Raw genomic sequence first — 10,202 nt, forward strand, 5'->3', positions numbered from 1 at the left:
AAAAATTGATTAGAGATAATAATTATTAGCCAATTTTTTTAGAAAATTTCACTGGGTGAAAAATTTGGTAATATAGGTGATTAAACATTATGGGTAAAAATTTTACTAGAGTACTTATTCTTTCGTTCATTCATTTATAAGTAATAAATTAACTCCAAAACATGTAGAGAATTTGGTCTTTGTTCATAATAATCTTCATCTTCACATGAATTATAATAATTTATTTTTATTTAAATATGAAAAAATTTCTCATAAAAAAAACAAGGCCAGAGCAAAATTCAATTTCTGAAGCAAGTGAGGATCGAGAACATTCTAAGTATAAGCGTGTTGATTTAGACAATCTTGAAATAGATTCAAGATTACGAAAGAGTATTTTTTATTACCATCTGTTATATGTATTTCCCACATCACCCCGCATGGGCCAGACTCGGTCCGATAGACCGGCCCAATCACCCAAGGCCAAGAAGGCCCGGACGACCTCGTCAAGGAAGGTCCAGCCTCCACCAAAGATCCGGAACTCGTAAAGCGAGCATATGGCGAGCTCCCGGTAATCCCCCAACGAGCTCGGAGCAATCGACTAACGAGCTCCTGAAATATCCTCCAGATCGCTGGACCATCCAGGTCGCTCGCCTAAAACCTCCAGCTCGCATGAGCGGTAAAGCTGCTAAGAAGTCAGAGATAGGGTCCGATCACTTTATCTGTAACAGCCCATGCCCCTCGTAATGAGGATCCCACTCCCGGTCTTGCGAAGGCGGTAAGAACTATTTGTCCCCCATTATACAAACACTGTATTTTTATATATTATCTAGATTGTAAAAGCCCCTCAAGATAAATGGAAATCAAAGAGACCATGAGGGGCAAGGGAGGAGGACAAGAAAAATATAATCAGATACCGCCACTCTGGGAGAATAATGAGATGGCGGCCGTGGACTAGGCATCGTTCTGGCCAAACGACGTAAAAGATTCTGGTGTACATGCTTGGAACGTCGGGGGGAGGGGTTTTCTTCCTTCCTTCTCGGTATTTTTGGATTGACTCACCGCGGCCCAAAACGAATCACGGTCGGCCGAAATCAAACGTCGACATTTTGGCGCTAGAGGAAGGGGCAGCTCTGATCAATAGCCATGGCTAGAGGAAGGAATACTAGAAGTTCCGAGGCGGCGGTCGACCCACCTGAAAATCACCACGACCGACCACGAGACTTACCACCAAATGGAGGACCCATTGCCCCGACAGCCGATACTCCTTTGCCGCCGCCCGCCGGAGACGCTCCCGGCATACCACCACGGGTCCCTGTCCAGCCTACTGTCCAAATCACTGGGACAGGGACGATCCGGGACTGGCAGCAGCGCCAGGAAGCATTGGAGAATACGTTAATGCAACTCGCTGACGCGGTCAGAATTCTGGCCCAAGCTCAAGCACGGGCTGTCCACGACCCACCAGCGTCGCCTCGCAGGGTCCGCCAACCGCGGGAGGAGAGACACCCACCCGCGGAAGAAGATATCGGGGATAACTATCCGTCCCCAATTCACCGCTCCACAGTCCGAGAAAGAAGCAGGCGATCGCAAGCCCAGCAATCAGTAGGACCAGACTCAACTGTGGAAGAGCTGTATCAAAGGGTGCGACAGCTGGAAGAACGACAAGGAGTCCGCAGCCAGAATAATGGCCGTGGGGATAGGACGCCGTTCGCCAGAGAAATTGAGCTCGAACCCCTGCCCCGGAGGTTTAAGGTCCCGAGCATGCCACAATATAATGGGGACAGCGACCCCTATGATTATCTGGATGCGTACAACGTGCAAATGGATCTACAGACAACCAGCTCGCTGGCTAAATGTCGCGCCTTCCCAGCAATCTTAGGAGACATCCCCCGAGCTTGGTTCAGGAGCCTTCCGTCTCGTAGCATCAACAGCTAGGAAGAGTGCCAACAGAGGTTCCTTAACCAATACAGGGCTCTAAGGAGGCAGCTCGCGCCACCTTGCCACCTCGCCACCGTATTCCAGAAAGCAAACGAGCCATTAAGGGATTACATCGCCAGGTTCAGGCGCGAGGTGAGCAACGTCGAGGATCCCTCGGATGAAAGTATCCTAACGGCGATCTCCGCCGGCCTCCGAAAAGACGGAAAGCTCTACGAGAGCATCTACCGAACCCCGGTCAAAGACCTGGGGGAATTCTATGAACGAGCTTCCAAGGAAATCCGATGGGAAGACGCCTTCGGGACGAAGAAGCCCGTCGGGTCGAGAGAAGAAGCTGGGGGCTCCAGCCAGAATAAGAGAAGGCACAACGGAGACGCTGGAAGAGAAGCTCGGGGGGAGCGCTCGAGCAATGAAGTGTTCAAGCGAGCTCGGAAGGCAGAGGGAGATGAGCGACCTCATAGATCACAGCGCTTTGACAGCTACTGTGCCCTGTCAGACCCCCAGGAAAGGATCTTCGCCATCGAAAGGAACAAAGAGGAATTCGGGAAGCCCAACCCGTTAAGAACCCCAAACAAATTCCGAAACAAAGAAAAATTTTGCGCGTACCACAACGAGGCGGGTCACAACACCTCGGAATGCTGGGCCCTAAGGGACGCCATCGAAGATCTGATAAGAAGAGGTCGCTTGAAAGATTACGTGGTGCGGCCGACTAATCAACCAAGCCAGCCACCTGTACAGCAGCAGCCTCCCATCGATGATGACCAATCACCGGCTGTACAACCATCTACACGATCCATGACGGGCCCCACCTCGCTGGACCCTCCCACAAATCCCGCGACAAATACATACGAGAGGCCAACCATGTCTTGCTAGCGAGATTGGGCGAACAGCCGGTTCCCGCGAAGCGGCCTAGGGGTAACCCGATCCCAGAGAAGATGTTTTTCTCGGAAGAAGACGCCAGAGACGTCCATTGGCCGCACAACGACGCACTTGTTATACGAGCCCAGGTCGGCAACTCCGAAGTGCGAAGGATAATGGTGGACACGGGCAGTTCGGTAAATGTAATGTACAGAGCATGCTTCGATCAGATGGGTTTGGGACCGGAACAGTTGAGTTCGTCCCCAGAGCCACTCTATGGGTTCACGGGAGACGCAGTGATCCCCGTCGGTCGGATCAGCCTTCCCCTCACCATCGGGGATGCGAACCGCCAGGCCACTACTTTGGCAGAATTCCTAATAATTGACTGCCCCTCAGCATACAACGTCGTACTCGGAAGGCCGGCGATGAACGACCTAGATCTAGTCACCTCAACCAGGTCGCTTACGGTGAAATTCCCGACCCCCGACGGTGTAGGGTGTGTACGAGGCGAGCAGCACCTCGCAAGACGTTGCTATGAGGACGCCCTGAAAATGGGAGCGAAGGGAAAGAAAGTAAATATCATCGCAAAAGTCGGCCCGCGATCAACCGGCCGATGGGAGGACCTGGATCCACGCGAGGTCGACTGCGAAAAGCCCACCGGTCCCATGGAAGAGCTCGAAGATATCTCAGTCGGCGAGGCAGACGAGGAAAGGCACCTCAAGCTAGGCAAGAGTCTAGCCCCCGAGGTAAAATCCCAACTTACAGATTTCCTTAAAGCTAACCTTGATGTATTCGCATGGAACCACGAAGATATGGTGGGAATCGCCCCAGAAGTCATGTCACACAGGCTCAACGTAGATCTAGGCTACAGGCCAGTGCGCCAGAAGAGGAGGCCAATGACTCCGGAGCGTTATACCGCTCTTAAAGAAGAAGTGGACAAACTCTTGGCGAATAATTTCATCAAGGAAGCCCACTATCCGGTCTGGGTGGCCAACCCGGTCCTAGTAAAAAAGAAAAACGGGAAGTGGAGGACCTGCATCGACTTCACCGACCTGAATAAGGCCTGTCCTAAAGACAGCTTTTCCCTCCCCAGAATCGATCAGCTCGTGGATGCAACGGCTGGTCACCGCCTCCTCAGTTTCATGGATGCCTATTCAGGCTACAACCAAATCCCCATGAACCCCACGGACCAAGAGCACACCTCGTTCATAACCGACCGGGGGCTCTATTGTTACAAGGTCATGCCCTTTGGATTGAAGAATGCTGGCGCGACCTACCAGAGGCTGGTCAATACGATGTTCGAAACACTGATCGGAAAAACCATGGAAGTATACGTTGACGACATGCTGGTAAAATCCGAGCAAGTGATGGACCATGTTTCCGATCTAAGAGAAACGTTTGGAGTCCTCAGGAAATATCAGATGAAGCTCAACCCGCTCAAGTGCGCCTTTGGTGTAGCCTCTGGAAAATTTCTTGGGTTTATGGTAAACAACAGAGGCATTGAAGCCAACCCAGACAAAATTAAGGCTCTGCTCGACATGAGGTCGCCCATAAGAAAGAAGGAGGTGCAAAGCCTCAATGGTCAGGTCGCGGCTCTGAGCCGTTTCATTTCAAAGGCAACTGACAAGTGTGCCCCATTCTTCGAGCTTCTAAAAAAGGAGAAAGACTTCAGATGGACAGAAGAATGCGAGTTCGCATTCCAACAACTAAAGGAGTACATGGGACGGGCCCCACTGCTCGCCAAACCTAAAGAGGGAGAGAGGTTGACCTTGTACTTAGGAGTATCCCAACAGGCTCTCAGCGCGGCCCTCGTTCGGGGGGAAGAAGGGGTGCAGCACCCCATTTATTACGTCTCCAAAAGCCTAATCGATGCAGAAACAAGGTATGCACCAATCGAAAAATTAGCTTACTGTCTAATAGTGGCATCAAGGAAGCTGCGACCCTATTTTCAAGCTCATGAGATCGAAGTGCTGACCAAATACCCATTGAAACAAATCCTCCAAAAATCGGATACCTCAGGCCGTTTACTAAAATGGTCTATTGAGCTCGCTCAGTTCGACATAAAGTACAAACCAAGGACGGCGATAAAGGGTCAAGCGTTGGCAGACTTCATTGCCGAGTTTACTGGGCCAATTGACGAGGAGCCGGAAAACCTGGAAGGACCGTCCTGGGAACTATACGTCGATGGATCATCGAACGAACAAGGAGCGGGAGCCGGGGTTATGCTAATAAGCCCCGAAGGTCACAAAATCCTCTGCGCCCTGAGGTTCGGTTTTTTAGCCACCAATAATGAATCCGAGTATGAAGCCTTATTAGCAGGACTCCGCCTGGCAAAGGAAATACGAGCTGAATTCTTGGAGATCTTCAGCGACTCTCAACTAGTTGTCAACCAGGTGCGGGGAGAATACCAGGCCAGAGACACGAAGATGGCAGCATACTTACAGAAGGCACGCGAACTTTTAGCCACTTTCGAAAAATATGAAATGCATCAAATCCCCCGTTCCCAGAACTCTCATGCAGACGCTCTGGCTCGCCTAGCAACTGCCCGAGACGCAAAATTCTTGGGGGACAAACCTGTCGATTTTTTGGCCACCCCGAGCACAGAACAACGAGATGAAACGCTACTGATCACGGTGCCCCAAAACTCATGGATGACCCCCATCTTGGAGTATCTGCAAGACGGGAAACTACCGGAAGACAAGCTGGAAGCACGTCGCCTGCGAGCTCAAGCTGCCCGATATTGCATCTACGATGAAAGACTGTACAAGAGGGGATTCTCAGCCCCACTCCTGAGGTGCATTGACGGCACCGATTGCCAGTCTGTGCTAGAAGAAATTCATGCAGGCCACTACGGTAATCTTGCAGGGGCACTCTCTCTAGCACAAAAGGCCCTCCGACAAGGGTTTTATTGGCCCACCGTGAAGCAAGATGCCATAGAGACGGTCAAGAAATGCGAGAAGTGCCAAAGGTTCGCCAAGATTCCGCGAGCTCCGCCGGCTTACCTGCAGCAGATGAGCAGCCCTTGGCCCTTTGCCATTTGGGGCATGGATCTAATCGGGCCGCTGCCCACGGCTTGCGGAGGATGCAAACATGCCATAGTGGCAGTTGACTACTTCACCAAATGGGCAGAGGCCAAAGAGCTCGCACAGATCCCCAGCGCGAAGACACAAGCTTTTACATGGGATAACATAATCTGCAGATTCGGAGTGCCACAACAAATAGTAACGGACAACGGAACCCAATTCACCAGGGAGCAATTCATCCAATTCTGCGAGTCAATGGGGATTCAAAAGAGTTTCACCGCCGTTGATCACCCCCAGGCCAATGGGCAGGTCGAAGCAGTCAACAAAATAATCGAGCAGACCCTGAAGACAAAGCTTGAGGCTAGAAAGGGGGCCTGGGTGGACGAACTGCAAACAGTGCTATGGACCTATTGGACAACAGCCCGAAGCAGCACTGGAGAAACCCCATTCTCAATGGCATACGGGTCGGAGGCTATGATCCCCGCTGAGAATAAAGTGGCCAGCCACCGAAGGGCCACCTTCAGCTCAGATCGCAATAACGAGCTACTGGCGGCTAATCTGGACCTGCTCGAGGAATCAAGAGATGTAGCTCGCGTGAGGATCGCCATTTATCAACAAAGAGTGGCACGATACTATAACAGGAAGGTCCGAATCCGACGTTACAACGTCGGAGATCCGGTACTACGCCTAGTACTGCCAGGAGCACGGGCGGCAAGCGATGGCACCTTAGGTCCTAACTGGGAAGGTCCATTTATCATCAAAGAAAATTTGAATAACGGAGCATATCATCTGGCAAACATGGACGGTCTCCCTCTCCCACGAGCTTGGAACGTAGAACACCTTCGTCCTTACTTCAGATAAATGTAATCGTTCTTGCCTATGCTCCGTCTTTTTCATTACGAATGACTTTCATGATTCTGGTCAGAATTTATGAACTTTCATTGCACTTTATTCTTATTGGTATTCGATTGAATGCCCCCATAACGAGGGGTCGAGAAGCAATGGTTTGCGAGCTGAGGCCTAAATAACCTAGCCGCGGCGCTACGATCAACGGCTTAACCAAGCATTCACCTTGGTCCCTCCCTCAGGTCGTGGTTTGCGAGCTGAGAACCAATCATCTTGACTTTATGTCATGGTTTGGAACCTACTGAGCAACCACTTCCACAAGTAACCCCGAGCTTGGGTTCGCTAGCCGAGGTCCTTTTATCTTGGCTTAAAGCCATGGTCTGCGACCTACCTGGGTGTTCCCTCTTAGTTCAAATAAAACTTGCAGAAGCCACTGGGTGTTAGCTGAGGCCGTAACGCGACCTACCTGGACACATATCCCGGCCGTACAAGTCAAACGAAATAACAAGCCATGGTGTGTTAGCTGGGGTCACTCTATGACCCGCCTGAACATATAACTTGGTGGTACAGGCTGCGCTTTCACTAGCTGGGGTCCTCCTATCTTGGCTTAAAGCCATGGTCTGCGACCTACCTGAGTGTTCGCTCCCAATTTATTGAAAACTTATTAAAGCCTCAACATTCCGGCCGAGGCCATGGCATAATCTCATACCGTAGCAAACTTTGCGTATTGGACCCTATCAGCTGAGGTCCGTCTTAACTTGGCTAAAAATAAAGCATTCGCGACCTATCAGGCACACGCCCTATAACGAGCTTCTCAGCCACCACATGTTAGACAAGATCACAAGGCCATCCGACTTTACATATATCTCGGGAAGGCTCTCGTTATTTCGTCAAAATATGCCAAACGGAGTTTCCTGGAAATTGCCTAAGTATGAGTGTTCGCGCTGATTATTACAACTATCATCAACGAGCTAGTTAAAGAGCGTTAGTCTACAAGCTGATAAAACTCCGGATCTACCTGGACCTATGTTCGAACAGTTTATTATCAAGTTACATACTCAAAAGTTCCTTATCAGTGAACCTTTCAAAAATACGGGAGCTTTGTTGAAGAAATTTTCAAGTTATACCATGAAGAAGTTACTTTCAAGACATGATTCAAGAATCGTCATGCCAAAACCTCGTCAGAGTTAACATGAATTCGCGAAGAAATCTGAGGCAACGTGCACAAAATGCCAATTTTTATTATTAGATGAAGCTCACATTACAAAAAATAATAATAATAATAATAATAATAATAATACATGTGGGAATCCTAGCTAAGAGGGGCGTTCAGTTCTGGAGGATCAACCTCGACAGGGCGAGCTTCAGTAGGTAGGGTCGGCTGGAGATCGACCTCGACAGTCCCGGCTGGGCAAACCTCTGCAACCTCCACAGGAGGCTCCTTGGCAGTCTTACCAGGCTGAGCCGCGGCGACCCCGGATAGCTCGGCCTCGACCTGAGGAGCTTGCGTTGCGACCAAAAACGAGTCAAGGGGACTGGCATCATCAGCATCCTCCGCGGCCTCGGCAGCATACCGAGCCACCTCCTCGACAGCCTGCGCACCAAAGAGGGAGAAATCCATCTCAGGATGGTTCACCCAAAGGGTGTACAGAAATGCCGAGCAGGTGTCGGATCTGGTCTCCCTACACGCCGCGTCCATCCGCTCTCCGACCTCCGCCCTTATGTCGTCAATGGTCCTCTTGGCAAGCTCCTCGCATCGGACGGCACGATCATCCGCCCGTGTCCGCTCCTCCTTCGCCGCCCTAAGCTCTGCCTCGGTTGATTTGAGTCGCTCCTCAGCCCTCCGCAACTCCGCCTTCGCTCCATTTAGCTCGCCGGTGAGCCCGGAGTTGGCTTGCTCCCACATGTTCTTCGACCTGCGAAGCTCCTCGTCGAGATCTTTATTCTTCTGGATCTCCATCCTCAGACGCGTCAAGCAACCCTCCACCTCCTTTTGAGTGGCAAGGAGCTCGACCTGGAGATCTTTCTTCTCGCCCGAGAGCTTCGTTATTTCGGCCTTTTGGGCGTTCTTCTCGTCCTCAAGCTTCGCTATTTCGGCCTGACGGGACATGCTCACCGACTGAAGCTGCTCCTCAAAATCTTTGTACTGAGCTCGGAGCTTCACGGCAGCGAGAGAAGTCTGCAAAAGAAGAAATGTTAGCTCATTAAAAAAGTAGGCTAAGAAACCGAGGTACGAAGAATTCTTACTTACCACCAGGCTGTGACGGACGACAAAATCACAAAGGGGGATTCCCTTTAACTTCGGGTCGTCGAGGGGCTTCTAGTTCGGACCCAGGAAGTCGGGCACGGAATCCAGGAGGGGACCAACAAAGACCCCTCCTGGCAGGGCCTCCACGGCCAGCTCCTTCTCACGGACCCTGACCCGTTTGGCCCTGATATCCTCCCCATGTTGCAGTTGGTCCGATCTCCGTTTTGAGCTGGCAGCAGGAGCGTCTCGAACTTCCACTGCGACCTCCTTCCCACGGGCTCCACTCGAACCATGGTCTCGGGAGGCAGGGGGCCGATGCCCCAGCTGCAGATGAGCTTGCTTTGACTGTTGGGGCTGACGGGGCAGTGTTCTTTGCCGCTGCTCCTGCTGCCCCCCCCCCCCCGCGACTGTTGGGTTTGCTGCTGCTGAGGGCGTGATTGCGGCTGAGGCTGCTCCGACCTGCCATCCCGCGAGCTATAGCTCGGGGTTATGGAGGACGTAGTGCTCGACCTCGCCCTATGACGCTTCGGTTGGAGGAGCTCGAGATCAACCATATTATCGTCTTGGTCGGCTTCCCCTCTTGAACTGTTCGTCTCAGCGAGCTGTAAGCCGGAAGGGAGAATCTCCGCACCCAAGTCCCTGAAATGATCTTCCTCGATAGTCTCGGTGCCAAGAGGAGGGGCGAGCTCGTATTCGCGAAGTAGCTCGTCCGAAAGTTCAAGAATCTCCGAGCTCGACTCCGCAGCCACAAGTTTGCCAAGGATATCAGTCTCCTCGGCCTATAAAATCGGTTTCTTCCCCCCAAAATCTGCATCAAAGCATGAGCAAGTTAAAGCAAGCACTCTCGGAACAAAGGAAAGATTTGTGAGAGCTCATATTCTCTTACCAGGGGTCAGTGCGAAGCTACAATTCCTAAGTAGAGAAAGGGAAGGGCAAGACACGAAGAACCAACTGGACTTGTAATCGCCCACGTTGGACTTCCCCTTTGCTTTACCCTGAGGAAGGGCGGCCTTGTACGGAGAAGGACGAGTCGCCAGGTAATACAGCCCGTCCTTGGCATTTTTGAAAGAAAATAAAAATCTTATCAGTTTTGGCGAAGGGAGAGGAAGTTTGTTTATAAGGAATAAAACGGCCAAAGAAGTAAGTTGGGCATACGAATTCGGTGTTAGTTGGAAGGGGGCGAGCTTGACGTCGTTCAAGAGGGCGATAAGGTACGGGGCTATTGGGAACCTAAAGCCAGACTCGAGGTGTTGGGGGCTAATAGCTATGAAATTGGCTGGCGGGTAGGCTGCATGGGAGCTCGATGCAGGGATGTA

Source organism: Diospyros lotus, chromosome 11 (genome assembly GCF_014633365.1).
Source record: "Diospyros lotus cultivar Yz01 chromosome 11, ASM1463336v1, whole genome shotgun sequence".
Taxonomy (NCBI): Eukaryota; Viridiplantae; Streptophyta; class Magnoliopsida; order Ericales; family Ebenaceae; genus Diospyros; species Diospyros lotus.